The 27,653-nt window shown below is 45.4% G+C and overlaps 1 protein-coding gene across 1 annotated transcript in view; it reads left to right on the top strand.

Moving 5' to 3' along the window:
- The window catches only part of LOC138515760 (sialic acid synthase-like), a 260,081-nt gene that overhangs the window by 26,159 nt on the left and 206,269 nt on the right, over window positions 1-27,653 (top strand). The window lies entirely within an intron of this gene.

The raw sequence follows: 27,653 nt of genomic DNA, 5'->3' as shown, positions 1-27,653 counted from the left end.
TGCCGGTCTTCTCTTTCTCTCTCTCTCTTTTTTTTTCCGGTAGGGCCTTCTATGAGCACGAATGCGCCTGCGTCTCCCTCCCATTTGGAGACCTCCCTTCTTCCCTGCACTTCGTCGTTGTCTGGCCTATTCTTGCCATTTGTTTGTTCATTCCTTTCGGTGTGGGTGTTGCTCGTTTTTGTTTTCGTACAGTTTTGAGTTGAAAAGCCATGTTTTTAGGAGAGTTCTGAATTTTAGATGGTCTTTCATGTAAGTATTTCTCTTGGGAGGGGGTTCCAAAATATAGCTGCTAGAGAATGCTGATCACCAAGTTTGTTTTCCTCCTGTATGGTTATTTTCCAGGCAGATGTCGCTGGATCTGAGTGTTCTGGTCTGCTGGTAGATGGTGATTTTCTTTTGAATGAATTCTGCACCTTGGCCATAGATTGCTTTGTATTCTGCACATTGTTTTGAATGAAATTCGTTTTTTGACTGGCAGCCAGTATTGCCTCTTTAGTGCTGGAGTTATGTGGTCCCTTTTTGTGTCTGGCCACTGCCCTGTGTAATAGTACCGGGGCCGTTGGATTTTCTTTCCGCCATCCCTGCTCTAGGATCTTGCCCCTCTCAAACAAAAGTGAACATGTGCCAAGACAAAGAACAAACCACCACTGGGATATGGCCATCGTTCCACCGGGACCCTGGGCCCAAGCCATTGGGCTGACCACTGCCCCAACAAAATCGAGAGCACACTAAAGCCCTCTTTGGATTCAAGCGCCAACTTGGGCACCTATCCGTCCAGGTGTGGACGCACTCCACCCCCTCCAGCCTCACATTTTCTGATCCTTCACCTGCTTCAGGCATTCCCCATAGACGCCCGCCTCAGCCCCCACACTCCCATCTCCCTTCATTCCTCCAGTGCTACTCAGACCCTTCCCAAACTGGTGATCAGGACAAGGCCAGTCGTAAGCCCTCTTTTGAGCCCAATTACTGTGGGCCCTTCCCGATCCAGGAGTCTCTTTGCACGTCCACCACGCCCAGGCTCTTCCTTCTAGGAGGCCTCAACCCCGACCGCTTGTGGTGGACTCCAGCGTAATATTGAGGATGCAGAGACCCTCATCCAGAGTGGTGATGCAGTGTTGTTTGCCCTCCCACGAAAAGAGCATCCCAAAGGGGAAACATTCACCTGTACTTTTATTTTTTTCTGAACAAGAGTCCTGACCACTGGGCCCCTTTCCCTTCTCTTCTGGAGCGTGATTTGAGAAACGTCTTGGTAGAGTTGGACCTGAAGCTATAGAAGCCTTCAGGATATCTTTTTTTTTTTTTTGCACATATGATGGCAAGACTAGTAGTATGTCCCTTGGCCTTGCTCCTGGTTTAGATCTTTTTAGGCCAGTGCGTTGGATCATATCAAAGTGTAACTTGGGACATCTTCCAAAAGGTCGCCAAATAGTTGTACCATCGTCCTCACTATCCTCGTGGAGGTTTTTTTAAGGCAGATGTTCCACCGGCGGCATCGGTCCTCCAAATCCTCGCATTGGATTTCCAAGCTGTGTGTGATTCTCACCATACGCCCAATCACCTCCTTTACATTTTCCACCTCCTGTATGGCTCTCTACACTGTGTCGGTCCACGCTTGCAGCTTCTCCAGCTGTCCTTTGATTTCTGCTACCGAGTGCCTCAGGTCCTCTTAGGGACGCAATTTGGTCCTGGAGCATCGCCGATAGGTTCTCTTGAAACCATTCTAGGCACTGCATCAGGTCCTCCTTCGTGACTGCTGCTGCCGCCATGGGGCTGTTGTGGAGGGTTAGGGGTTCGGTCGCGGCAGAGGGCGAGGTGCCTCCTTTGTCAGGACCCATGCTCCAGCACCTCTGTGAACTCCCCTTTGTGGTAAAGTTCTGGCCTTTAGGGCAAGGTGGCTGCTCTGCCAGCGTCCCTTTCAGCATTGGATTGATCCCTCGCCTCTCCAGGGTTTCCTGAGGGTGCCAAATATGCCATGGGCTGGGTTGCTTTACTGTCTCCTAACAATGTTTCAGGTGAGAGGCTCCCCTCCAACACTTTCACCTCCACCCCTCCTCCCCCCCCGAAGCTCCAAATGGAGGGATGGTATTGCTCTCTATGCCTGGATGGAGGCCTGACACGGCCAGGACCTCCATCCTCACAGCTCATTCCGATCTCTGGCTGACCCTACACCAAGTCCAAGGGCCTCTGCGCTAGAGTCATCTGCCAGCTCTCCCTGATCCGAGAGTGTCTCCCCACTCAAACCTGCCTCTGTGACTTTCCATCTCCCCCCACCCCCTCCTCCCCTGTCAGGTCCACCAGACTCCTACCTCTGCTGCGGCTTCTCTTTGTCCAACTACGCTACTAGTCAGACCCGCTGTGCTATGCTCGAGCCTACGAGTGGCTCGCACTCCATGTGCTCTTCACGGGGTTGGTGATGGAGGGACCTCTGCTCGCCTTTGAGTTCCTGCTGCTGCTATCTTGTTCTAAGTGGGAACATGGATTGGATTCTCTTATCTCTGTTAGCGGTGGAATTTGTTTTGCCTTTTCTCTACCTCTGTGGACTCTTGGTGGAACTACTCTCTCCGTCCCTGGCCAGCGGTGGCAAAAAATGGCTTTGAGGGTCAACATCGGGGGCCCGCCACACTGCAAACTGAGCTCACGTCGTCCTCCTACCCTATATTGAATCCCGTTTTTATTTGAAAGCACAAAATTTCGAATTGCTTTTACTTTTTTTTTTTTTTTTTTTTTTAAATTAAACTGCTCAAACTAGTTTTCTGTAAATCCTGAGGCGACACACATTAACCTTTTTTAAATCCTAACATATTCTGCATTAATTATATGGAACAGCAAATGGAAGACCTTACATTAGATGAAGCAAGCGTCCAGACAGTAAAAGACAGTGCGTGGCCATGGATTATTATACCCCCTACTGTATTTAAAAAGGATATTTGCAAGTCACCTCTAAGTTCCATGACCTTATAAAGGAACTCGGCTTTCAGCCTCGTGCCAGTCTATTTTGTCACGGAACTCCATGGTGACTTTCAATATCCTTATAATGTGCTTTATCCCATATATGGGGCTTGTCATTAGGCTGGCTTTTCCCAGATCTGTGATCCATCAAAAATGTTCCCCCCCCCCCCCCCAGGTCTCGGATCCGGGAAAACTACTTGTTCCCAATTCGAACTCTGATCACCAGGACCAAAGTCGAGTGACTACTGCAACTCCTGTGAATATTCAGGTCAGGATTGTACTCTGCATAAAATATTCGAGAACTGCTTTGTAAAGATGTGCACCTTTTTCTAACTTGCTTGTAACATAACAGGAAATGCCTCCTTTCTTTAATAATGTATTCTTCTCTTGAAATGTATTATAGGGGTGGGGGTGCTGAGGAAAATCTTGCGAGTTCTCCCTCAGCTTAATTTACAACCCCTGCCTGTGCTTTTAAGGGTCCCGCCACCCAAAGGGCTAGTGGGATCCCACAGTCTGTTTTCATTTGTAGCCGAAAATGGTGCATCTTGAAGCACAACTAACTGAAGAGAATGGTAAAAGCAACGAGTAACAGTGTAATCAACCCGGTCTTCAGGGAAATTCACATGGTAGTTTTGCTATGACACTTGGAAACGTGTCTTAATAAAGTCACACCAGTTTTAAATATTGTGCTGGTATATTGACGACCAACACTATCATTTGTTGGTTATTTAATTGCAATCAAAATGAATTGTGGCTCAAACATTCCAGAGTGCTGCTAATGAAGCAATAGAACCCAAGGGACTGGGTTCTGGTAATGACCCCGGGCGATGGTTACAAGCCTGAGTTAAGCAAGGGCTTTAACGTAGTCCGAGGGGGCATTTGGGGCATTACTGGAATGCCCCCTCTGAGGATTCTATTGCAATTAGTACCCCGGGGTACTAATAGCATTTTATTCTTGAGCTGAGAAATGGCATTGAAGCAGGTTCTCGACTTGAGAAAACGAAATGGCCACCAGGGTTTGAGCAGAGTCCCTTCTACCTTTCCATGGCGGCCATTGAAATTAATGGAAAAAAATAAACATGGCTCGCATGGAAAGGGGATAAGGGAGTATACTTGGTCCCCTCTCTCTTTTGACGGTGGCTAATCGTGGGGCGGAGATACGCCAGGAACAGTCATGTTGCCAGCGAGGGGCAGAGGAGCGCAGGTAAGTTGGGTTTGGGGTACAGAGGGGATTGGATGTGTGGAAAAAGGGGTGGGGTGAAAGGGACGGGGAGTGCACTTTCCCTGTGTGGTAAGGACCCCATTACAAGCCTCCTCATTGGCTGGGAGGCCGCCACACCCCCTTTGCCAGGTACTAATAATGAGCAGCCTAATCTGCCATTATGCCCGATGTGGTGTTAATACACTATGGGTCTTTCAAATATGGCAGCATTTATCTGTGTGCTAGCCTGACAGTTTAACCACTCTGCACGCCAATCTCACGTTGCCATGCCAGACTCTCATTGCTCCTTTTAATCGCATGTTGTCATGCCAGTTTCAACAGTGTCATACTGGTTTTGCCTCATTAAGTTCATTTTCATTTTCGTACTACTTTATACAGTGCTCCAGCAAAATTTGCATGTCTGTTTTGTAGTGTGTTCCCCCTTTAAAGGGAGTGATGGCTGCTCACGTCATCACGTGAAGTCAATAAAAGGTGCATTCCGCACCACAAGAGGTTGTCGTGAGCATCAGAACCAGAGATGCCAGTAAGGGCAGGGAGGCCCCACCAGGACTTGGCCCTTCCTGTGTTTTGCTCTCCCAAATATCAGTGCACAGATTTTCTCCAACACAATAGAAAGACAGTGCACTCTTGGAACACAATTTGCTCACTTTCGCTGATTATAAAATTGGCTCTTATATGGCCGTTTATTGATTCAAACATTACAAAATAAAATGCAGAATTGGGAAAAAGGTTACATCGCTGGTGGCATAGGTTCGTTCCATTTCAGCCCTGCCAACAACTTCACCTGACCGTTTTTCAAGCCAGGCTTGGCGCAGAGAGACGGAATAAAATGACTGGAACCAGTTTCGATGCGTCCACTGTCTCTCATTTCAGCTGAAGCTATGTGTTGCCAGACTCGTCTGATGCCCCCCAATTTAACATGCACAACTACATACTAGTACTTTCACAGAAAGGTAACCTGCTTATAGCACCTAACTCAGACACGGCCAGTGTACTCTGTGGAATACTGTGACAAGTGAGCACTCTTGTTTCTCTTGGGAGCCGAAAGAACTACTTTCGGCTCCTGTGGAATTCAAAACAAACCTTGACTGGCCTGGGCAACAACAAGCTGTTTTTCCAGTGCTTCAGAAATGAAGCTTTCACTGAGAATTGGAAGCAAACGTCCACTGCTGCACACAGAATGCATTTCACACAGACTCCGTATTTGAGTCAAAAATATTACATTTTTTAAATGCATGGCACCCTGGGGGATGCATACCAGTTTTCGCCTATTTAAACATGCTTTCATGCTTGTTTCCACATTGTTCCCCAGAATAGTGTTGTGCTAGCCTTGCTTGCCCATACATGTCCATTTCATATTCACATTACCCCAGAAAATGGGAATTCCAATTTCAGTTGTGCTGTATCCGTTTTGCCCAATGTAACTATATTGGCATGTTAGTTTCCATGTTGCCTGGTGCGTACAATGAAAGGGTATCTGTTTGTTTTTTAGCAAAAATTTGATTCCGGTGGAGCAAAAACACTCTATTATTTACTGCACTCTGAATCATCAGTGTACATCATTCAATGACTTCATTTACTAGAGTACCAAAACCTATTTTGCTTGCTTACTGATTGACTGCTATTGCTATTTTTCTTCACAACATACTTTGTACTTCATTATATACACTGTAATCCAAACTTCTTTATATTTCTTATGGTCTTGTATCTTATCATGTTTTCACCTTCTTGCATGATCTTTTATCCTGTTGCCTGATTCACTCCGAGCTTCATTCTATATTGACTTCATCTTGTGTAATTAATTTTGTGAAATTCGTGTCAACTGAGCTTGCACCGTTGTTATACATTTTAAGTCTTTCTTAAGGAGCCCATTTACATTCCGGCCTGATGCGCGAACACATTTCTATCCTTGCAATACCTCTACTGCTAGGACATTCTTCAGGGGTGTTGGACAAAATCTTGTTTCCTGGTTAGGTATGACTATGACATAGCATCTCTCCGTGTAAATTCTTGGCGAACGCAATCTAAGAGGAGCACAGTTACCTTCAATATGGGCAGTGGTAAGGCTATACCTGGGGCCGTATTACACAAACGGGACGTGAATATATTTCAGTAGCCACACAAAGTTTTAACAGTCCAAAATAAAGGAATGTCAAGCAAAATATATATATATATATATATATATATATATATATATATATAATTTTTTTTTTTTTTTTAATCAAATGCACCATATCCAAGAATAACTAAATGGAAAACCTTGCAAAAACCCACCCCTGAGGAAAGAACACAAAATAAGCAAAGATAGCTCAATGCAGCACCCTGTGTAATAAATCAGGGTGAACGGCAAGTAAAAGCCTACATGTTCTTTAAAAGGTTATGTTCTTGGGTGCAAACAAGATAAATGACTTAAACAGTCTGTAAGGCTCAAAAATGGACCATGGGGGCAGTTGGTCATTACTACCTCCTTGCGGGCCAGCAGTGTCGAACCAGGCCTTGAGCGGTTGTGCGAGCAGTTTTCAAGTTCGGGTGCAGCAAGTTGTGTTGATCCAAGCAGCAAGCTGGTGCAAATCTGGCCTGAATGCAGCTCGAAGGCGGCGTTAGAGCAGTGTGGGTTGGAGCACTTCCACAATTGGTTCGAGGTCGAGTCAGGGTTGTAACCTCTGGGTAGGCTTGCCAAGTGATGCTCCCATGGTTTGACTTGAGAGTCGGTGATGGTTTGAAATGGTGATCCTGATGCTGTTGTGTGGTTCTGAAAAGCTGCAGTTCGAGGATGAGTCAACTCCTGGCGTAACACCTGGTTCGAGTCAGCAATTAGTCGGGTCCTGGTGTTGAACAGTTGATTCAAGCCTAGCAGGTGACTGGCTCAGCAAGGACACAATACAGCTTCAAGATGCAGGCACTGTACTTCAAAGGTTTGGAGGAGTGCTGAAAAACAGCACCATTGGTACCCCCTTAGCATGAAACGCAGCTCAACATTAGTTTGACTGGTTTCGAGGAGGCAGAATGGGGAGACTTAGCTGATCTGGTCCTCCAGATGTTGTAAAACCCACTTCAGGGGCTTGAGGACCGAGAGTCCTTTCAGGGTCCTTGGGAGATTCTATTGCAGGGAGGCAGGTCCTGGTCTACTGAAGGAGTAACCCCCAATGCGCCCTGGGAGTGGGTATCTAGACTTTACATCGAAATCCAATTAATCTAAGTCGTTTCCATTGAATTTTATTCATCAAATACTTTCGATCGAAATGCATTTTAATTGAATAAAATTAGATGGATTTCGATGGATTTTAGGGCAAGGGTTGGGGCAAGGGTTAGAATTATGGTTGGGGCAATGGCTACAGTTACAGTTAGGGTTAGAGTTAAGGGGGGGTGGGCGTGGGGGCTGGGAGGGGCTTCCCCACCCCCTCAATATACAATAAACATTAAAACATCACTAGGAGCTGGCCAGTGCCGAAATTTCAGCACTGGACAGCTCCATGTAACGTTTTAACGTGAGACATAAAAGCATCGAAATGCTATTGTTTACATTTAAAAGCACATATCCATTGAAACTTGTCCATCCCTATATTCGATGGACAAGTTTCAATGGAAATTTACTTTTACATGTAAAAGATAGCATTTCGATGGATTTCCATTCTATGGATTTGCATTGATGCATTTGTCTTTCGATGCATTTCTTTCGGTGCAAAGACCATAAACCCTGGGAGTGGATAGGGGGCAGAGCTCTCCCCTGCTTTGGATTTCTCCTTTTTCACCTTAGAGTGCTTTGGAAAGTGGAACTCTCGCAAAAGAAGTCCAATGAGGGGTGATTGTTCCAGAGTGAATCAAAGAAGCAGTAGGATCCCCTTTCTTTTAAAGATAAAAGTCTGCAGCTGATTGGACTAAAGATAAACTGCTTTAGGTGTCCAATCCCTGCTCCTGGAATTGGTGGACTTTGCCTTCTGAAATAGCAAAGTGTTTTGTGCTATAGAAAATGGAGGGGACAGGAAGGAGAGATGAAGGTAGAGAGGAACAGGATGGTAGAACCTTCACTCGGTTGTCAAGGGCTCTCTCTGCCTGCACTACCCCACGCCCTCCTCAATAGAATCAAAAGGCTTTTGGAGATGCAGCACCCTGGTGTAAGGATACCTGTGTGCACATGGGTGTGCTATTTTGATCCCTGTTCCCAGGCCAGCTTGCTGTGGAGTGGTTGTCTCTAGGGAGGGGTTACTAGCCCTCACAATGGAATTGGTTACTTTTCCAGGGCTACAGTGTTGCTACCGGTGTAGACCGCCCCTTATGGGGAGAATACACAAAGCCCCCTCACAGCTGAACTAGGTTCACATGGCCGACACCTGATGTAAAATGCTCTGGCTGTAATAATTACGACTTTGGGTATGGCTTATTTTTAGAGATTATTCTGCTACCATGATAATAGATAATAATAATTTATTTTGGTACAGGGATGCATGTCTTAAATGTAGCCCCTGCAGAGAGCTGACTGTCACATCAGCTGTCAAATGGGCACTTGTGTCCTCTGAACCTGCCCTGCGCCACTGATCAAGCAGATGCTTCAGATCAGGATACTGATGCAGCAGGGCACAAATGTGCACTATGCCTTTGGTATGGTGCCTATGTAAGGGGAATCTGATCAATAGATTGCTCTTTTGGACATGGAATTACCTGCATCTTTCTAATTCCATCAGCTTTTGTATTGTAGTTCTAACTAACTGGGCTAAAGATGCTTGCACATTTCTTGGTTTTGTGGTTGGCATCTAACAACACGGCCAAACTCTTTAAAATATGCAAGGAGCTGGCCAACCCTGCTGCAGTCTCTACCCCTCCTGTTGCCTCCCAGGCTCTTTGCAATGCCATTGCCTCTCACTTTATCTCAAAAACCCAGGACATCCTGTCCATCCTCTCCACCCCTACCTCATCTCTCCATCTGTGCTTGCTGACCCTCCATTAGCCACTCCCCCACCACCTTTCCCGTCCTTTCCTCTTTTCTCCCCTGACAAGGTCGCTAGACAAGGCCGATCTATGAAAGCCTTGTCAAAACAGGTTCATCCCTGTTCCTCTAAAACTATTAAGGACCACATTGACACCCTCGCTCCGGCCCTTGCTGATTTTGCAACCACTGCTTTGCCTCAGTATCCTTCTCTTACCCTCCACTCTGAAGCACTCCCTTGTGCATCCTCTTCTCAAGAAACCCACAGCTGATTCTTCTTGTCCAGCTAACTATCGCCCAATTTCCATTGCTCCCTTTCTGGGAAAACACCTGGAAAAGTTGGCCATCTTTAAGCTTAACCTTCATTCCAATTCTGTTGGCTGTCTCCATGACCACCAGTCTTGCTTCAGAGCTGCCAGAAGCATGGAAACTGCTCTCTTGAACATCCGTGAAGATCTGCTCTCCAACCTTGACTCTAACATTCCCTCTGTCCTCATCCTCCTCGGTCTCTCTTCTGTCTTCAACACGGTCAACCATACCATCCTGCTCAACCGTCTCCGTGATAACCTGGGTATCACTGATCAGGCTCTGGCCTGGCTGACCTCTTTCCTCTCTGATTGACTTTCCCAGGTCCAACTTGGGTCCTTCCGATCATCTGTCTTCCTCTCTACCTGCGGTGTTCCCCAGGGGTCTAACCTCTAGCCCTGGCTTTTCAACCAGTACCTGGAACTCTAGCCTACTGCATTGCCATTTTCTGCTCATATTTCCAGTGCTACGCTGACGACACTCCTCATTTTCTGGCTGCCCTCGGCCACCTCCTCTCCCTCGTCTCTTATTGCCTAACTGCCATTCAAGATTGGTGTGCCGCCAATGATCTTTGTCTGCCAGCAAGACGGAGATCCTCCTCATCGGCACACCTTCACCATCCTTTTCCCCCTCACTCTCTGGCCGGCCTCCCTTGGCCCTCCTACCCCCACCTGCGAGGCTAAGAAACTCGGGGTCATGCTTTGTCCACAAGGGTTTCTGGGGCCTGGTTCCAAAATACCTAATCTATCCCAGCGCAAATACCTCCTCTCTCAAGCTCTTCGCTCCTCTACCTCTAACTCCCTCAAGGTCAGTCGTTTTTCAAAGAAAGGAGCTGGGGGTAGATCTGTCTTCGGCTGGGGCCTCCCTCTGGAACAGCCTCCCTGCCACTCTAAAACTTCAGGAGAACCATCTCCGGTTCCGGAAGCACCTCAAGGACTTCCTCTTTTCTTCTGCCTTCGCTCCCCTTCTCCCCTGCTGATCTGTTCTCTCTTGGCACCGTACACCTGGCCACCCTCTGTCCTCTGGGCCCAGGTACCTGCTCACTCTACCACCCTCCCGCACTGCCTCCGGGCCACCCCTTGCACTGGCGTCTGTATCTGTACTGATACAGCCCCCACCCCTTTCTCTTCCTGCACATATCAGACCTACCCTGTCTGCTGCCTTAAACCTAGCACTTGCTGGCTGCACTAACACTGTTTGTTGCCTTTATTTATTTGGTATTAATTTGCTTCGCACTTTACACTTCTGCTCCCTTCCATGCATGTTTCCCCTCCCCCCTCTCCCATGCACTTGCGCATTCTCAATGTCACTGGGCCTAGTAAGATCGTTGTTTTGTTCTCCCCTGTCCCCTTGTCGCGCTCTGAAACACATGTGTACGAGCGCGATAGAAATAAAATATCCATATCAATTCCATTTTACTGGGAGAAATCTTTATGTACATTTAAAATGCTCTTTAGATGACTCTATTCTCCTGGATACTCAGAGTAGCTGGTTATGTATATTTATGTAGATTTATGTAATGTATATCCGCCACATCTTTGTGCACAATTCTGCCTGATTTGCTAGTCTTAGCCATAATGTACAGTATGTTTTAGATTGTTTAGATGGTCGGCCTCATGAGAACTCTTATCACCCCACCTGCTTTCCAATCATTGTCGGTTGGAGGTTGGTGTACAGAGTAACGACTAAATATAAAAGTGGAAGTCTCCTTTCTGTCCTGGATCATGGTTAACATTTAAGTAACGACTTAAATAAATTGTTTACATTTCAAGCCAATTGGACACAGTATGAAGCTCACTTTGAAAGTTTCAGTAGCGTAAGTGGAGGCCCTAAAGACAGACGTAACGCAATTATGCCTGTTTGAACTCCTCCATTCATACTACATAGAATTTTCATTGTTTTTGAAGGAGGGAGTGTAACATAACAGAAGTTACGTTTCTGCCTTCTGTTTGCCCCCTGCCTTCAAAAACCACTGTTTCATGCCAGCATGAGACTTTCGTGCATCAAAAAGAAGGTGGTTTGCATAGGAAATCATCGTAACCGCTGTCCGGCATGTTGACATGTCTGATAGCATTTATTTATCATTGAGAACACTTGCCATGTGGGCATGCTGGCCAGCGTTTACTTCATTTGCAATGAGGAGTAAAAATGTGAATGGCAAAAGGCGGCATACATGCTTTGTGTCTTCCTAGAACCTTTCAAAGTAGCGCATGCCAAACCCCTTCTGGAAAAACATGTGTCAACCCCCTCCAACCAATCAATTTCATGCCCATCGCCAACACCAGATTCTTGGCGAAACTAGTCTACCTCTCTGCATACTCAGCTCAACCTTTTTACAGAATCCACCAAGCTACTAGACACTGCTTAATCGGGCTTCCGGCCACGCCACGTAACCGAAACCACACTGATGTCGGCAGACTCGGAAGGATGCGCAGCACTGGTTCTTCCTGAGCTCTCAGCAGCTTTTGACACCATTAACCACTCAATCCTCTTTGACTGACTCTACTCCCTATGAATCTGAGACTCTACACTCAAATTGATTGCCTCTTTGCACAACAACCAGAAACCAATAACTTTCCTCCTCCTTTACACTCCACCGCTCGCCCCGTGAACACTGGAGTACCCCAAGGCGCTTACCTTTCATTTCTCTTTCTCAATCTCTACATGACCTCCCCAAACCCCCCTGCCAGGGATCATCCACACGCACAACCTCACCTTCTAAAACTAGGCTGACAACACCCATATTATCCTGAGAATCCCCAAACTGAGCTCCGATCCATGACCTGACCTAGCAGCTTGCCTCGTAGATATAGACCTATGGATCACAAGAAACCACCACCTACTGAACGCAGGGAAAACAGAGATCATGGTGTACAGGAAACAAAGCTCTACTCCCGCAACCATTCCCACGGCGCCCCCCACTCCCTCACCACTCCAACCCCCTCCCCCAACACCCCACCTACATCTTAGTCCAAAATCTTGGCTGCACCATGGACTTGAGCCTAACCCTGTCCCACCAGATCAGGAATGTATCCAACTCCTGTCACTACCACCTCAGGCTTCTGAGACACATCGTCCCTTAACTCACCTACCCCAACATACTGGCTGCTATTATCCAGACTGGACTATGCAAACTCCATCTACTTGGGTGCACCGGCCTACAAACTTGAACTCCAAAGAGTTCAAAACGCTGCCGCCAGACTCCTTCTTGCACTGGAACGAAGGGATCACATCTCGCCTGCTTTCTGAACCCTTCAATGACTCTCGATTGGATGAAGGGCCACTTTCAAAATCCTATGCCTCACCCACCGAGCAGTGCACCAGAGCGGCCCAGCATAAGAGAAGATTATGCCCTACCTCCCAACACAGACCCTAAGGTCAAGCACAGCCCTCCACTAGTGATGCCAGCCTCCAATCCAACCAGGATTGGAGGTCCACCTACTCTACCTTGGCACCAACACTGTGGAACTCGCTGCCTCCCACATTCGACACATCCATGACTACATGGCCTTTCGTAAAGCATTGAAAACCTGGATTTATCTCTAAACCTTGAAAGGGACCACCTAGGGCCGCCAAACCCTCCACCAATGTGAAGAATTAGACTACAACAGCATTTTCTCAGCCGGGCTAATAAGGCATCACGGAAGAAGGAACAGTCCACACGGAAGCCGGCTCAAGAGACCAGCAGGCTTGGGTCTATGTTGCTGTTGGCTCTCGGCACCCTGGCTCGACTACAGTGGCCTAGCAGCCCCCCTTGTGCCAACAAGTGGGCCATGCCCCCTCAGTGCTCCCAATCCCATAGCCCACGACTCCAAACCTAAGACTTGACATCACTATAATCATATGGCTCTACCTATCTAGGAATCAACCCACAGAGCCACTACTGCAGAGCCACATAGCACTTATCTTTCAAACATTACTATTGGGCCATATCATATCACTTATCGGGTACACAAGGGGGTATATGCTCAAGTCAGGCAACCCTGGGCTACCCAAGGATAAGAATGGCCTCACCCGAGGCGATATAACAACTATGCTTAGTTGGACTCTCCTGAGAATTATGCACTACAGCCTCCATTCAATTAGTTCTCCAGAACCCCTGCTCTCGATGGGACAACGCTGTTGCGATATAATTCCACACCTATAACCACAAACGTGTCAATTACCCAGCCACCTGCCCTAAATTGACCGGTACCAGGAAAATGGGCCGACCCAGCGTAGGGTACATACCATAATTTTTTTTGTTTTATTGTGCGTTTGTAAGGCGCTTATAAATCAAGTAAATTGTGTTTTAAAGTGCCCATAGGGCAACGGGGAAGGGTCATGGGAATGAAACAAAAATGGCCATACAAGATTGAGGCGGACGTACTAGGCCTTGTGAGCATTCAGAACGTGCAAGTGTAGAGGGATTGTGGGTTGGAGGGTTGTAAGTGCTAGTTGTATCAAGAGGGAAGTGCTAGGGAGTGAGCAGCTGTAAATGCATAGGTGGGGTGGTCAACTGTCAATAAATAAGTGCAGCCCTGTGGTGTCCTAGGCCATTGGGTGTCAAGGCAAAGTGCTGGGGAGGGGTGGAAGCTGTAGGCCATTGGGTGTGGGAGGCCAGGACCCGGGAGGATACAAGGGTCCTGGTCACCAATCTCAGCAACTGTGGGATTCTGCAGAGGAGGGAGGAAGAGGGGAGTCTAGAAGAGCTTCTGGAATTTGAGGAGATCTGGCTCAAGAGGAAGAGACCGGCTGTTCCTTAGGAGGGAGCCTGCTGAGGAAAGAGATCGGCCACCAGCTCACTGTTTAGTGAATCGCTCAACATAGAGTTTGGGCCGGAGGAACGTAACGATCTGGAGGGAGAGTATTTAGTGATAGCAATTTGTAGATGGCATGTAGGTTTTCTGTGAGCGCCTGGTGGTCTGCTGTGTTGAAAGCAGCTTGAGAGGTCGACTAGCACCAGGAGGCAGGGGTGGCCATCGTCCCGGATGTTGAGGGTGTGGTGTTGTCGACCACCTGTATAATTGCAGTCTCCGTTCTGCATCTGGTTCTGAACCAGGGGGAGGAGATTGTTGGTGTGAATGTGTTTCTGCAGTTGCGTGGCTACCACTTTCTCAATCTTACCTAGGAAGGGAAGATGGCTGATGGGGCAATAGTAACCTAGGATGTCTGGATCAGAGTGGGTTTCTTTAGTAGAGGGAGGATTTGTCCTGTCTTTAGGGTCGATGGGAAGGTGCCTTGAGTTGGGGAGCTGTTTATGATCTCCATGTAGGGAAGGAGAGCTTATGCAGTGAGGGTCTTGAGGATGGAATGCTAAGAGAATGTTGTCTGTATATGATGTGGATTTGAGGGTGACCAGGGTTTCTGCCAGGTCTTCTGTGGAGAGTGGCTTGAATGATGTCCAGGGTGAGGAGGTTTTCGCGAGGAGGGATGCAAGGTGTGTCTATGGATGCAGAGCTAGTGTCTGTGCTGGCAAATCATCTTGCTGATTTTGTCGATGAAGAAGGTGTTGATGGCATTAGGTTTGTGGTATGGCAGGGCCAGGTAGCAAGTTGACCCAGTGCTTGACCGCTTTGAAGAGGGCTCTGCTTTTGTTGTGTGTTTCTGCATGGTTTTCTGATAGTAGGCGGCAATGGCTGTATTGATTAGTTGTCGGCGGGTTGCTCAGGGTTCCTTCAGCGTAGGTCTGATGCAGTCCTGGAGCAGCGCCAGGTTTTCTCTTGTTTCCTGATACTCTTTTGCTGAGGTTGAGTTCTTGCGTGTACCAGGGTGCTGTGGGTTTCGGTTTGCCCGTACCCTGTTTCGGAGGCGCGTGCCGGTCTATGGAGGCTAAGGGGAGCAGGAAGTGGCAGGAGAGGACTTTGAAGGAGCCAATGTTGTCGATGTATATTCTGGTGCAGGGCCACAAGGTCTTGTGGTTGAATGTAAGGCCTCCAGCTGTCTTGTTTGGTCGGTCTCTGTGTTGGATGCTGTAGCCATTGGGGACAAGGACGTAAAGGATGTGGGTGTCAGCCAGGACTCTGTGATGAATATGGCATAAAGGTCTTGTGTAGTGATGAGGTGGGCAATGTCTGCTGCATGGGTGATGGCTGAGTGGATGTTGGCAAGCATCAACTTAGTGTTGTGGATGGTGAGGCGGTGCTTGATGGCTGAGGCTGATGTGGGTGAGGTTGCTGCATTGTGGAGTCTGTGCCTTGGAGGAGGGGCGATGGCGTTGCCTAGGGATGGCCTGTGGGGACGGAGAGAGAAAACTCATGTCTGCACGTGCTTACCTGTTGTCTGAGCAGGGTTTTGTGTCCCTTGGTCCTACTGGTTCGAACTGGCCCAAACTGTAATTGCCCTTTTCTTTGTCTGCCCTTCATTTCGGACACCTGGGCAAGAGACACCCTTGATCTAAAAGTTAAGAACAGAAAGGAAGAGGCAGGGCTAAGAAGGTGGTTGGTGCTTAGGCCACACGACCTAGATCCACTTGCACCTGCTCACCAACTGCAAAGTAAAATAGGCCGTTGGGCTGCTTAAGTAGGGGGAAAGAAGGGTGGCAAAACAGGAAGGCACCAACAGTTTAGCAGTGATTGACAGGTGGGCATGGTTATGATTGAACTTCCTTTCTCTCTGGCATCCTTTGTGGTTGTTCAGTCCATTTGCTTGATCCATGAACTGGTAGGTATGCTGCCTCGGAATCTGTGGAAAAAAATGTCTTTTTCTGTGTGGATTCTTTAATTTACCAGGTGAACCTAAGACAAACCTCGCCCCCGGAGGGCTGTTTTCACTATGGAACATGTTTTCCATACTTTCTGGACTGCTACAGTGAAGTCTAGATATAAGCTGATCCATGCACTGCCATAAGTCAAATTGCCTGTCTTTATAATTCAATATTTTGTAAATGTCGGTTGGGGGCCATCTCCTAATGGTGGACTAAAGCCAATGGCCTATTTGTAACTGCTCGACCGTTTTGCCTACAGGAGTACTCTTCATCATCTTTTCCACAAATTCTTCCATGGAGATCTCAAAGGATGATTCTGGGATCCCGACAATCCACACATTATAATCCTTTTCATCCTCTTCTCTTGATCCTGTATCCTGGCTGTCACTGCTTTTAGCAGAATGTGCAGTTTCAAGTATGTATCGATGGAGCAGACCCATTTCTGGAACAGTGCGTTTTTAGTTGAGAACTGTTATGAAATATTGTCCAAAAACGTTCTAAAACGAATTGGTTTGCAATCATAGTTTGCCCCGTTTTCCACTTATCTTGATAATCTTGTTCATTTTTTTCTTCACTTCATTTGTTTCTTTTTCTCTCTCTATCATGTTCTCTGTTTCTATCTATACATTCATGTTTTCGCGTTATTTCTCTTTTGCTGTTTCCTACAACTTTTCTTTTTCATCTAATAATATTTTGTTTGTTACCTGTTTGATGCCAGTGGTCACTATTGCATAATCTTGTTGGAGATTATTTCATTTGTCTTTTTGCAATCTTTTACTGGTAATGGGCATTGAATGAAATGCTGTAGTATTACATTTCTAAGTCCATTTTTTATATATCTAGTTGAAGCAACACGGACAATTCCCACAACGGAATTTCTGAGCTGTGTTTGTGGACATGGGTGGGTGGTATGAGCTCATCCACTAAGGCTGAACTAAAAGCGGCTTACAACTAGTAGGGAAGGGGTTTGTTACAATGGAAACCATTGCACTGCCAACTAGGTTTCCTTCAGACATACTTCCAGCCTGCAGTTTATTCCATGTTGGAATACTATGACTAGTGTTCTACCTGCGGTGGGAAGCGTGTTATGTGATGACTCTGAGCTGAATGTTTAAGAGCAGAAAGTAAGAGTGGGCTTCTGCTTTGGATAGAAAATTGGGAAACATTTCAGGTCAATATTCAAATTTTCTAAAACCTCATCCGCCAAATGCTTGCACGGATGACAACAGCTTGAAGATAGTTAAATATGTCAGAACCAGCGTTTACCAGTGGAAGGAAGAAAAAAGTGAGACAAAGGAAAGGACACAAAAGTGGGTGGGTGAAACTAAACTGAGACGGAAATCAAACGAACAAAGAAAGGAAACCAACATTACTGCTAGGGAGTATGAATCAAGACAAGGAAAGAATGTAGATAAGGAAACTAAGTAAGAGAAGGCAAACATGAAATGTGAAAACGCAGGAAGTAATGAATGAAAAGCAAAAAGATGGAATAAAGGAAAATTGAAATAGGAATAGATGGAAATAAATGCAAAGATAGTAGAAGCAACATGGAATGACGCAAAGAAAGAAGGATGCAGTGAATTAAAGAATTGCATCTGAGTGAAGAGGAAATGCATTGAGCTGTAAAGGGAAGGCTACTTGGGCAGGGAAGGAAATTGTGGAAAATCAGAAGGAAAGAAAGCTATACATAGAATTTAAAGATAGACTGGGAAAGAACAGCATTCCTTGTGAATGGGTCTATTTCAGAAATGTATCGGTGTTCTTAAGAGTTGAACATTTTTCCGGACAGTGGTTTATATGTTGTCAGAGCAGCCACAGCCTCGGACTGTTGTAAGAAGTGTTCTGCAGTGAATAGTTCAACATATTGATACATACCTGGCACTTTGCATTGGCAGCCTTCAAGAGCCCAACTGGAGGGTTAACATTTCTGGATTTTAACTTGTCTTTTCGTGTTTAATGTTGTAAAGTCAGATACTTCATTATGGTTCCCCTTTAACAATGCTGTGCATCCTGTTTCTTTCAAGTTCTTTTATTTGGCAGAACACCGGCTGTTGGGAGGACTTCCCAATGCCTGGAATAAGATCTGTTTCTGTTCCTAAATGTAGGGATATGGGCTATTTATCCACTTCCTTGACCCGCACAGTGGTAGCTTTTCTTGTAAATAAGGCTGTCTCAGGGGAGCAGGAAGTACATCAATACATGGTAGCTTCGTATTGACTTAAATAAAATTGACCATACTGAGGTGTATGTGAAAATAAACTTGATATTGTAAAAGGTAGATAAGCATGTAGGTGCAGTTATAGGTACGTAATTTGGGCTTAAAAAGTTTCCTGTCTTTTAGGGGAAATTTCTTTAGATTTGCCTAAAGGTAGGGACAACTGTGTGGGTCCAGGTCAACCTGGGATTTAGACTAAGATATATTAAGAGTGCTCTGTTTTATACAGTAGGACTTAAATTGGTTCAAACATGGGGACGCCTCTTGTAGGTAATAATGTAAGAATGCTTCTGATGGCCTGAGCAAGATGCAGTCTGATTGCTGCTTGGTCCTATGCTGGTAAGTATCTGCCCTGCTAGAAGTGTAGGGCCAATTTTAACCAAAACTCTATTTTGGGACTACCGAATAATAGTGGTGGGAACGCAGTTGTTGCATCTTTGGCAAACTCTAACCAGTACGGTCTCTGGTTAAGCGAAGGTGAGAGGGTAACCGTGGTTGGTACCAGTGTTGATTTTTTTTTTTTTTAAAAGCAGGAGTGTCTGCAGCTGTTGGGAGAGCTCTTCAGTGGCTCCACGGCTCTCCTGTGTGACTGAAGTTGCTGGTTGCCAAAGAAGCTGGGATTACAATGCAGCTGTCTAGTTTTCTGGTACCACAGCTCCCGCAGTGGATGGTGCAGACTGGATCCAGTGATGGTATTCCAGGTAGTAGAGTTACTACTTGGTCCAGTTTGGTGTTTTCTGCGTTTCTTCTTTGGTCTTGAGCAGCCCCATGGGTTTCCAGTGTGCACTGTTGCTCTTGACTGTGAGCTGAGTGGACTCTAGCAAGATTTCCAAAGGCAGAGATTCTGAGCCTTTGTGCATCCTATCCCCACCAGGGCCTGGACGAAAACTGTTTGATCTCTCTGGTAGCTGTGAATCTGGTACAGCCAGTACAGGTGCAGAGGTTCAGTCGGGAAGGTTCTAGGTGGCATGGTCCATATTCAGGCATTGCATCCTCAAGCTCTTTGGGTTAGTATCTCCATTCCTTCTTGGGGTGCTCATCCACAGCTGCAACATTGTAAGGAATTGAAGCATGTACTTTATTTATTATACATTTTATTTGGGTTGAAGACTCGGAGTATTTCACACAATTATCTGATCTTTGGGAGTATGAGCTTGGCTGCAGATATTAATATAACATTATGGGTCTTCTTGGTTTCACCATTATGTTGGACTTGACCAAACTGTTCCACTTTAAATATTCTGGGTCATTGGTGCGAGCAACTTTTTTTTGTTTTTTAATAGTTTCCATACCATTCTGCCCTTACTCTGATCACTGAATAATCCAACACATATAGTAGAACGATAATGATACCACTACATACTAGCCTTTCTGAGCTCCCCATACAAGTGTCAGTGTGTTTCTCTTCAGAATGGATGCTTTCCTGGACAATCTATCCTAACTCTATAAAGTTGGCTATATCTCAAGGTTGCGAAGAGTTTCCTCTTTACTGCTTTGTTTTTCCCATGTAGTAATGAGTGCTTTTCATCCCTGCAGTTAATTTAAATCTAATTGTAACTGCTATATTTGCCAAAGATAAAAGGACTGCATGATCCTTGATTCTAGCCCCAGGATCAATCGATTGAAAGAAATGCCATACTTGTCCATGCTATCATGTAGGCAGGCTTCACTGGTAGAACACAGGCCATCAATGCGGCTTGGCATTATTTAATATCTCCGCCATTGAGTGTTTGGGCTGAGAAGAGAAACATCAAAAGCCCAGAGGAAGCCTGATCCTCAAACCTAGAGGATTGTGAGCACTCTGTGTGGCACTGTTTGGTTAAAAGTGGGATTAACGGGTGTCGGGACAAGATCTGCCATTAATTGATCCGATGCCAAGCTTCATAAGAAATGCCCAGTGTACGACCCTTGCTATCTGACGAACTCTCAGGAAGGATAGGGCTCAAAATGTTAAGTGTACATCTTCCAAGTCCTGGACAAACTTCAAATCACCACCCATTTATTATACTCTGGCTGAATTTAGTTGGCCCAGAATCAGAATGTCTTGAGGTCCAGGATAACATTCAGTTTACTTTATTAAGTATCTATGAAAGCTTTGAATGAAAACCCTCCAGTCCATAGCACCAAGCTTTGAACAAAGCCCTTACTGGTTTCTGTCCCAATCCATGTGATATAGATATATATATATATATATATATATATATAGGTACCGAGGCGTATCTGCCACAATGATGCCGAAATAAAACTGGATATTTGAACTTACTCGTGGTTGTGTGATGGACTAATTTTAAGGAATTCTCAACGACCGTAACTTGGAGAGTGCCGTCCCTCCTTGGGAGAGGTTTAACTACTTCTTTTTTAAAAAAAAAAAAAAATATATATATATCTCACCAAGAAAGTTATGGGGGGTTTAAAAAGTTTTGAAAAAAAAAATACCTTTCATCTGAAATGTGAACGTAGGAAAATCCATTTGAGCCAGGTCACAAATTCCACAACTTGGCTCAAATGTACCTTTTAGACATCTAAACAATACAAATGTATACAATTGCCAGTACAAACGCAACAAGTCAACATATAGTCACTTAAGAATACAATACAAAAATCACCGGAAATAGAACACCAGTCCTTGATCTAAAAAATCTCAAATCAAACTAAGCATTATAAAACAATTCATTAGTTTTCAAGTCAATCTCAAGTCAAGCAATTGTCTCTATTTCTTTCCACATAAAATATTCAGATTAAGTGATGACCAGTGGATCTCCCGAAAATCATACTCCATAAAAAGATATTTCACTTGCATAAGGGGAATACGCCTTAACATATCTAAGGACAAGTAGTAAATATACGCCTCGCAGTCTCTACTTCCAAATTACACATCCTACAATGTGGTTTTCTATGGTGCAAAGAATTGCAATTTTAAAATATATGAAACTGGTGGGGAAACGCCATACTTGCTTAGAATATGTGTGGATTTCAAGGAAAGATTATTAAGTAACATGCCTCCGCTTTAGCTTTAATTTGTTTGAGACTGTTTCCCAAATTAAATGGAAGTTCAATCTCGAAATTGATCATAGAAGGAAAGCCGGTAAGATCCTCCATAAAAGGTTTAAAAGGGGATTTGGTACCAGAGAACCCTCTAACATGGCCGCATATGGAGCAAACAGCGACTCTTCATCCGAGTGGTGCATACATTTCATGTAGATGGTGCTCCTAGCAATCCTCCAAAAAGTAAAGAGATGTGAAACCTGAGGGGGCAACATATTGCCTCATTGGGCACACATTGGGGAAGTTTCAGAATTTCTTTCCAGATTTTCCGGTCTGATTTGTCAAGCCATTTAACATCCTTGAGCAGGAAAACCTCCAGCCCATAAAGGATACTTTTGCATCCAGGCTAGATTTATATAACACAATATTTCCTTCAATGCAGTAGGCACTCCTAGAGGCAATAAATGTCTTTTATAAGCCACATTTTCTTTAATATTTTGGAAAAATATAATTCTTAAGGGATAAGCCGGATAAACATGTGTTCAGCAGAAATTCGAAGAAGATATAATCTTCCACTACTTCCACCACAGTTCCCTGTCCCCTCCCACCTCCCCCTCCCCAAGGAAGCCGGGTCTTTGAACCAGATTTATTCTCAATGATCATAACCTTTGTTTTGGTGGCATACGTTTGTCCATTTTTAGCGGAGTCTAGGGAAGCCCCTAGACGCTCACACCACAAACGATGCAACCCACTAGGAGAAAATAGGCCCAATACACCTCTTGCAAGGTTTATTTCCACACACAAAGGGAAAGCGCCAACAAAGAACTCTGCTGCCGCGGAAACCTTCTGCCAAAATCTGCATGAGCAGCACATTATAAAGATAAATGTGTCCTCAGTGAAATCATTACATACAGTAGAAACCTGCATGGCTGGTTAGTGCTACCCTACACATTGGTTACCTGCTCCATAGGGGATGCCAGGCCATTGGTTCCAACTCCGTCCGTCCATCTTCTTCCATGTGGGTGATGCTGCAGTCATCAGTCGGAAGGCAGCCAAGTGCAGTCATATTGCAAGCTAAAACACATCTCTATGTAACAGAGCACCTGCTACAAGCATACAGGGGCCCAGGGGGAAAGCCGAGGTCATACTAACTTGCGCACCTCACTCGCTCCCAGACTAGCCTGCACCTCTGTTCTTGGGCTATAATTTCATCCCTTCCTGCACCTTGCAGCACAAATCACGTGACCTATAAGTGAAGGCAGGACATCCCTGCTTTCGGATCTTTTTGATCGATTGGGGTGCAGGAGTGCAGAGGGGTCTAACAGGTTTAAGATCAGTGGTCTGGGCCTGGCTGGCACCTTGGACATCAGAGGTCGTGAAGCTAGAGCATTTGTTTGCTATAAACTATAGTTCAGACTGGTGGGGGGTTGGAGGCCTGTTCCCTCCTTCTCATGGGATCGTTCAGACACCCAGCCTTCCTCCCATGGCTTTGCTGGGCACATTCTTCCCGGGGCACAAAGGTTGGCAATATTTTAGGACGATGAAGGGTTTATGGGTTTGTGTAGCGCTGGCCTTTCTCATCAGTGCCTGGCATACAATCTATTCCTTTACTCATGTTTGCGGCCTAGGCTTGGGGTGGTCACTGCCATGCTGCGTTTAAGCTTTGTGCTACAACATGGCTGCCGTTCCAGCATGTGCAATGCATATAATGTTGCATGTAATTGTGCAGGACCCCCCCTCTCCCCTGTTCTCTTACAATACCTATGGCGGCGTATGCTTTATCCTGAAGCTCTTGGGGTGCGGGAAGATCGTGTCCCCTTCCCAACGTGAGGAAGAGGCCAGGGCATCCATACTCAGCTGAAGCCCAATGGGTGTTGTATCCATAAGGATAGCATAGTCGGTTTATGACAACCAGGGAAGCGCGTCGGCCCCAACTATAAGGGGGGGAAATCCTGGCTTTGGACAGGTAATCCGCCACATACAGATTATAGAGTAACAGGCCAACCCGCATCCCTGCTCGACAACGTGATTAGTAGCAACATCTGCTGATACACTGCCCTCTATGTCCATTCGATACAGTTGTATCCGAGTACAGCTGTTGTATCAAATATAAGGATTATAACCCCAGTCTTCTTTTCCCACAGTCTAGGATGTACCACTGAGTCAAAAGCCGCCAAGTAATCATCAAAGTAAATCTAAAGTTTCAGGCGTTTAGGACAAATGGTTGTGCCGATCAAGTTTATCAGACACCAAATATAAAACCGAGTTCCAAAGCCTTTACAAAATACCGTCTGCTTGGGAGAGAGCAACCTTTTCTCGACCACCTATTCCGTTTTTCAAGAATACAAGTAGCGTAGATTTTGGTTATGGAGTCTGTAAAGACTAGCAGGCTCTCTATGGCCCTTTTTAAAATACTGGTATCCGCTTTGTCTTCTTCCAGCTCCTATATTTTGTTTTGGCACTACTGCATTTAATGCTGCATCATGTGTGTAACTACCGGATCTCCATAGCCTCCCCGTTTGGCCTCCAGTGGCCAGGTAACCTCTAGGTATGATTTGGCCATATTAGAAATCATGCCCCCTATGTGTCAAATGGTAGCACTCGTCAGTTTGGATGGAGGACCACCCTGTTTGAGCCCCCTTATTTGCAGCCTCTCATTTCATTGGAAGTGGTCCGAAGTAGCTTCACAAACTCCACTCAGACATTTACCTGCATATGTGTGGACTAGTAAGATACCCTACGGACACAAAGATAAGATAAGTTATAAAGGACCAGCATACTAATGAGATGGCGTTTCATTGATCACTTTGATAGATTTACGAAGATTGCAATATGTAAGACTGTAGAAGTAGGAAGAGTAATGTCTTGTGTTCATAGCGTGAGCACTGCATAAAGTAGTTTATCATTTTATTTTCTAGAAATAACAAAACCAATGTTATCGATCCATCACCCAATTCTGATTGTAGGGGTGGGAGGTGGTGTGTAGTTCCAGTTGGTTTAAATTCTCTGAAATCCTATTTGTGCGACTAACATACAAACTGAAGTGACAATGATTTGGAGTCACATCAAGTTTTCTGTTGTGGTGGTCAACGAGGAGCTAGGCCACGCTCTTATAGCTGTAGTTTGTAGAAATACTGTAAAGAATACATTTCAATTTTGATTGGGCATGATTTATTTTGGTCACCCTCCGGTGACCTAACAAATAATTCAATCTAAATGTTATCGCTATACAGTCCACCTGCAGGTATTTCCTTTTCGTCCATACCCATGGCACCCACTATTTAAATGGTGGGTGGTCTTATTGATGTATCTTCAGTTTAAGCTGGTGGGGGGGGGAGTGCAAAACAGTCCCAGATTTGTACAAGCCTTAACCATCCTTTTGGTCCGAGGTGTGGTGTTTATGATGATTCCATGAGGTGTGGTGTTTAAGATGATTCCATGCTTGTTCCCCAAGATCTGCTTTTCTCTCCCAATACTCCATGGTGGGCATGAAGGGAGCTACTCCTGTTGTGGCTGATCATGTTCCCCAGACAGGACTCTTTAGTAGCATGGTGAACCTTCCCCCATGTAAGATTGAGAATGAGTGGCAGGGGTCTTGCATCTCTCTCAATTCTACAGACCTTGTATCTCTGGGCGATTTCTATTTGCTTAATTAGTGAGTAGGACTTCAGTTTTTCCCACCAAAGCGTACACTAGTTCGTTCAGATTTTATAATCTGCGTTCACCTTCGTTTTCTTATTTATTTATTTTTTTTATTAAACTACTGCATGATCTATGTGCAACTCTTCAACTAAGGGAAGGATCTGCAATAAAAGCGACTCAGCGCAAACCTGACATTCTGTTCCTTTGGACAGGAAATATTTTATGTGAACAATCTTAACCTTGACCCCATCAGTAATGTTTGCTCCAGCCAGTATCTAAAACATGGTGCCTAGTGTTGGAAGAAGTCAATCTTCAGCATATTGTGGGCTTAGGGTTTACAGAGCTCAAATGTGGGGTTGGGGGAGTTGCCTCTGCCCCAGTGCAAGAGAGTACTGACCGAACTATCCAAGAAAGTGATGGCTAAATGGTCTGGGAAGCAGAAGATGCAATATTATGGAGATCAGTAATGTATTAATCCACTAGAATACTTCAAATGATATTGGTATGCTCTGTCAAATTAATTGGTTCCTCTAGGTCCCTCGCTGTCCTCTTAAGTTAGTTCTATAGCGCCGAAATTGGTTTGGGGTTTTTCTTGCCCCTTCCCCTCTTTGGAATGTTGCCTTCCTGTTCCCCATAGCACAATCTAGAGAATACATTAGAAACTATGCCCTAGCCCTTCTTTTAGCCGATGGTGCACCTGGGAGTTTCCAAAGTAATTGACAGATGCTGGTCTATAAAAATATTGACTGCCTAGCTGACGGGGTGCTTGCCTCTGCCTTCAGTCCTTCCGAGCACAAAGACCATGTGCTTTGTGCCTTCCTCCACCTCAGAGTTCTTCTGTAGAAGTGCACCTCATGAGGTGGTGTTTCCATTAGGAATGTCGTGGATTGGTGTACAAAAATTACAAGGGTTCCAAGCCTAAATGTTGCCTCAGCTGTGAGTAGGAATGTACAGCGTGCAACATCGAACGCTGGTTAACACTGCCCTTAAGCATGTGATTTTTCTCCTTCCAGCATTGACCTGGACTTGCCGTTTGTAGCCTTCAAGCTGAGGAAAGCAATAGCTATTGTCCTATATGGCCCCATCTGTATCCCATTTGCTATCTGACTGTTTGATTCTGCACTGTTTCAAAAAAGGTAGCAGGCGCTCCTCTCCAGAAAGAACATGGCGTGATAACCTGTTCTGAGATGAGTTTGCAGCACACGCTTTTTGCTCACTGTACCTTTCACAGATGGGGAAATAACCATTTGCATATCAGTCTTTGTCCCGCCCACGCAGGCAGTCCAGCACCGAAATGCTATGGCAATTCCTCTCTGAACAAGAGTACCAACAGCAACCCCATACACGTTTTTCAGTCTTTTTGGGCCTCATCAGTGAGGTGAAGCTGTGCCTCCCTGAGCACAGTGAACAGGGAGTCCACGTCTGGTTGCACTGGACCTTTTACATGAGGTTCTGGTAGGGGCACCCAAAGTATATAGAAGGCTATACAATCATTTGAATCCCGAAGAGCTGCCACTTACAAGTGGAGCCCATGCAACTTGCCTTACAAGGCGTTCACATGGAATTCAGGATATAATGTAACCGCCCTGAAACATTTCTGTATGGGCGCCTTATAAATGCCTTATCATATATCATATCACCCTGAGGTGCCTGGGTTCGCTCAGCTGGTGCAAACAGTATTTATGATGTTTAGGCCTTAGATGGCGGCTCATAATGGGGGAGAAGTTGAGTGAATCATTTACAAAAGTCCAGGATCACAGGTGCCACCAGTGTGGCAGGGTGGGACATGTAATCCCAGAGGCACGTGTATGTGACTAAAACTGCACAACTTGGCTCTAATAGAGAACACACTTCTGGTTCCACAGAGTGTAATTTGCCACTATATTGCTTGGTCTTCCCTCTTATTTCGTTGTTGGCTCATCTGACATTCCCCTCCCTCCCTCCCTCCTCTAATGTGCCTTATTGTACTTCCTACCTTTTCTCCTTCTTTCGGTATCCGGTCATTCTAATAAATGTAAAAGTTCGCATGGCAAACTTTTTGAATTATTTTTTTGGTCGAAATGCCATTCTTTTGAATGACAATTTAGTTGAAAAAAAATTCGAAGGTGCCATCGATATGTGATGGTAAGTATTAGTGCAGGGCTGGGGCCAGGGTTAGGGTTTTGGTTGGGGTTTGGGTTAGTTTAGGGGTTGGGTTGGGGTTGGGGCTAGGGTTATGGTTTGGGGTTGGGGTTTGCGTTAGTTTAAGGGCCAGGGCTAGGGTTAGGATTAGGGTTGGGGCATGGGTTGGGGTTGGGGGGAGTGGGAGGGTGGCGTGGGGGCTGAGGGGGAACCCCAATATACAGAAACGTTGAAACTTTACATGGAGCTGTCCAGTGCTGAAATTACAGCACTGGACAGCGCCATGTAACGTTTCAAAGTTACAAAAAAAGCATTGAAAGGCTTCTTTTAACATGTGAAAGTGCGTTTCAATTGAAACCAGTCCATGACTATTGTCGATTGGATTAGAAAGAAATGCACTTTGCATGTTAAATATAGCTTGTCACAGCTTTTTTTTCAAAATTTTAGTTTTTCAACTTTTTTTCGAAATAATCACTATGAACCTTCTTTCCTTTCTTGGTCTTTACTTCCTCGATTCTTTTGCCTCTTCTGCTTCCGGCCTGCCTCCCATTTGTTTTGTTTTTTTAGGTCTTTCACTTATTTTCTCTGCTCTAAATGTGGCCCG

Source organism: Ambystoma mexicanum, chromosome 6q, assembly GCF_040938575.1.
Source record: "Ambystoma mexicanum isolate Mex_15411 chromosome 6q, UKY_AmexF1_1, whole genome shotgun sequence".
NCBI lineage: Eukaryota > Metazoa > Chordata > Amphibia > Caudata > Ambystomatidae > Ambystoma > Ambystoma mexicanum.
This window is presented reverse-complemented; position numbering and strand designations above follow the sequence as displayed.